At 38.1% G+C, this 4,415-nt stretch overlaps 1 pseudogene; it reads right to left on the bottom strand.

Moving 5' to 3' along the window:
• Positions 1 to 376: 376 nt before the first annotated feature.
• Positions 377 to 518, bottom strand: LOC129404464 (U2 spliceosomal RNA; annotated as a pseudogene).
• Between the last annotated feature and the right edge of the window lie 3,897 nt (positions 519 to 4,415).

Raw genomic sequence — 4,415 nt, 5'->3', positions numbered from 1 at the left:
AGAGGGATAGTATTCTATTGTGTAGATGTACCATAGTTTCTTTAACAAGTCACCTGTTCTTAGATTCTCAGGTTGTTTCCAGATTTTGGCTATTGTGAGCAGTGCTGTGATTAACATACAAGTGCAGATGTCATTTCTGCTATGTGGTTTTGCACTCCGGGGGTATATTCCCAGACATGGTATTGCTGGGTCATATGAGAGCTCAACTTCTAGTTTTTTGAGAAATGCCCATATTGTTGGATTAGAGACAAGACTGCAGACTAATGCACTAAAGTTGAATATACTTACATAGACCCTGAAATATATGATCACTTAATCTTTGACAAAGGAGCAAGACATATGAAGTGGAGCAAAGAAAGCCTCTTCAACAAGTGGTGCTGGGAAAACTGGACAGCTACAAGCAAAAAATTAACTCAGACCTCTAACAGCAGGCACAAAAGTCAGATCAAAATGTTTTAAAGATCTAAATATCAAACCTGATACTACACTTGACCTTAGCCAAAAGGCTGAGAAGCGATCAATATCAAACCTGAATCCATAAGGTACATGGAGGAAAATGTGGGCAGAAGCTTCCATGACATTGAAGCTAAAGGCATCTTTAAAGATGAAACACCACTGACCAAGCAAGTGGAACCAAAGATAAACAAATGGGACTATATTAAACTAAGAAGCTTCTGCACCTCAGATGACTAAGGTGCAGGTGACTAAGATACATAGATATATCACCCATGGGATGGAAAAATTATTTACCCAATACCCATCATATAAGGGGTTAATATCCAACATATAAGGCACTGGAATAATTTTATAAGGAAAAAACCTCCAACCCCACCAAAAAATGGGGAGAAAAAATGAACAGAAACTTCCTCAAAGAAGAAATACAAGTGGCCAAAAGGCACATGAAAAAATGCTCTACATCTCTAATCATCAGGGAGATGCAAATCAAAACAATAATGAGATATCACCCTCTACTAGAGACTGGCACATATCAAAAAAAAAAAAAAGAACAACTAGTGCTAGTGTAGACATGGGGAGAAAGGGACTCTCATTCATTATTGGTTGGATGTCAACTGGTCCAGCCTTTTTGGAAAACAAAATTATTATTTAAAGTCTATATTTAAGACTATTTTTCCTCCTGATGGTCAAATGCTATTGTTAAAAAACAAATGAACGAACAAAAACCCCTATTTTTTGGTTCTACATTTGTATACCACATTAGATTCATTAAACAGGATTCAGTAAATACATTTTCCTCTCCAATTACCAGAGGTCTGATCATGGTAGCAACAAAGAGGAGGCAGAGCATTAATAAATCCTTGGGCCCAAAGGAGATTACCTTCTCTAAGAATTGGCTAGCATTTTTGTAGTGTTGTGCCAGTTACAAATAGAATTTCACACACATTGTAGAGGTTAATATACTTTAAAATAAGCTCCTCTTCTCCCTCCAACTACCCACCCCCCAGGTGGTTCTTATTCTTATGAGAGACAAATTGAAAGGGTCACAATCTTTACAACTCAAATCCAGGCTTCTCTCTACCACCAATATGGGCTTTTGCATGACAATCCATTTAATTACTTTTATTTGTTAAAGTATGGGATCAGTTCTGTTCTAATTGTCACTGATCCCCTGCATACTCTGAGCCTCAAATGCACTTATCGCCATCATCATCTAAGTCACAACAGTGCTCACTGAATACTTACTACATTATTGGTCCAAAGATTTTGCATTTATCAACTCACTTAGTGACAAGGACTTTAAATGCTGAAATCACATGTACAGATCTTTGCGTACTATTTCAACCCTTTTACATCTGTGAAATATACCTATAATGGAAAGAGTGTTGGTTTGGGATTTAAAAGAATTGTATTATAATTCAGTCTCCCTTTTTTAAAAAATTTGTTATTAGTGAATCACCATGATTCATAAGTTTGTACAGTTACAAACTTATGAACTTTAGTGTTTGCATTTCAGTCATACAGTGATAGTTTACTCATCCCTCCACCAGTGCCCATTCTCCTCCACCAATGTTCCCACTATCCCTCCCACCACCTCCACCCCATCCCCCACCACCCCACCCTACTTCTGCAGCAGGGCATTCCCTTTTGTTCTCTCTTCTTTTGGGTGTTGTAGTTAGCAATAAAGGTATTGAGTGGCCATCATCTTTGGTCTATAGACTACTTTCAGCACACATCTTTCAACCAGAATGAATCCTACCAATATCCTCTACTAAGTGATCCCTTCGCTATCTCAGCTGCCTTTTCCCCTAGCATGTGAGGTCACTTTCCAAGCTGTGGGGTAGACCTCCTGGTCCTTATCTCTACTATGCTTGGGTCTCCCACTCTGTTATTTTATATTCCACAGATGAGTGCAATCTTTCTATGTCTGTCTCTCTCTTTCTGACTCATTTCACTTAACATGATACTTTCCATGTTGTTCCACTTATATGCAAATTTCATTACTTCATCTTTTCTAACAGCTGCATAGTATTTCATTGTGTAGGTGTACCAAAGTTTCTTTAACCAGTCATCTGGTTTTGGGCACTCCGGTATTTTTCCAGATTTAGCTATTGTAAACAGTGCTGTAATGAACATACAAATGCAGATGTCATTTCTACTATACCTTTTTGCCTCTCCCAAGAGTGGTATTACTGGGTCAAATGGGAACTCAATTTCTAATTTTTTAAGAATCATCCAAATTGTTTTCCAAAAGGGCTGAACCAGTCGGCATTCCCACCAGCAGTGAAGGAGGGTCCCTTTCTCCCCACATCCATGCCAACACTGGTTGCTTTTGTTCTTTTGGATGTGGTCCAATCTCTGTGGTGTGAAATGATATCTCATTGTTGCTTTAATCTGCATCTATCTGATGATTAGTGATGTAGAGCATTTTCTTATGTGTCTTTTAGTTATTTGGATTGCTCTTTTGAAAATTTTGTATTTTCAAAGATGACACACCACTGGCCAAGAAAGCGAAAACAGAGATAAACAAATAGGACTATCTTAAACTAAGAAACCTCTGTACCTCAAAAGAAACAGTGACCAAAATACAAAAACAGTCTACAGAATGGGAAAGGATATTCATCCAATACCCATCTGATAAGGGGTTGATAACAAGGATTTACAAGGCACTGTTTGAACTCTACGAAGATGGGGTTAGAAGAAAACATCCAACCCCATCAGAAAATGGGGAGTGGAAATTTTCTGAAAGAAGAAATCACTCTCCCTTTTTAACGTATTTTTTTAATTTTGTGCCACATCCAGCAGTGCTCAGGGCTTATTCCTGGCTCTACACTCAGGGAACACTCCTGGCAGAGCTTAAGGGAATATATGTGTTGCAAAGCAAATGCCTTACCCACTATACTAGCTCTCTGGTTCTGCACTTGCAGGGCTTTTGCTTAGTTGAAGTGTGACTCTAAGCCATTATACCAAAACTTGGGAAGAATGATTTTGTTGGCCTAATTGAATTCTTTACTGCATCCCGAGCATTTTTCTTGGAAAAATAATGGACCCAATTTTGCAGACCATATGCTATTTCTGCTTCAGAACCAAACCTTCTTAGTGAACTTTTCCCGATGAACTCTGTGTGGATAAATTGTTTGGCTAAGGTTATAAACTCCTTATGGGCAGAGGAAACAAACCCTCTGTTCACTTTGTTTGAGGCATTCATATTTCACTTAGAATACTAAATAAACGCCAAAGCCAAATCATACTTAATTTGGCACTCAGGAAACAGAAACTAATTGTAGGCACTTCAGTTGTCCAACTGTAAGCTTGTAAATTAATTTGTTGTAAAAATAAAAACTAACCTAAGCCAATGGACGAGTGCATTTGGAAGAAACTGCACTTGATCACTGATACCATTCACATACAGGCATTAGAAACTGACATAATTTTGAAAATGATGACATTTTCTTTCTTTTTGTTTTCTTTTGTTTTGTTTAGAGGATAAAGCTGGCAGTGCTTAGGCCTTACTCCTGGCTCTGCACTCTGGGATCACTCCTGGTGGTTCAGGGAACCATACTGGGTGCCAGGGATCAAATTCAGGCTGGCCACGTGCAAGGAAATCACCCTGCCCACTGTATTATCACTCTGACCTTAGTAGATAAGATATTAAGCATATTCTGCAAGCCTTCTTCTGCGATTTTGTGCATTTTGTTAATAAATAATGTTTCCACAGAAGAGTGGATAAAGATATTGTGGTATATGTACTTAATGTGGTACATATATACTTATAATGTGGTATATACACTTACTAAAACGACTTGGCTATAAGCAAAGATGAAATCTTGCACTTCACTGCAAAATTTTGATGAAACTGGGGAGTTAACATGTTAAGTGAAATAAGTCAGAGGAATAGAGACCAACCCTGGATGATCACACTCATCTGTGATATATGGAGCAAAAACCAAAGGAATAGA

Source organism: Sorex araneus, chromosome 4, assembly GCF_027595985.1.
Source record: "Sorex araneus isolate mSorAra2 chromosome 4, mSorAra2.pri, whole genome shotgun sequence".
Lineage (NCBI taxonomy): Eukaryota > Metazoa > Chordata > Mammalia > Eulipotyphla > Soricidae > Sorex > Sorex araneus.
The sequence above is the reverse complement of the archived record's forward strand: the minus strand, read 5'-3'. Positions and strand labels throughout refer to the sequence as shown.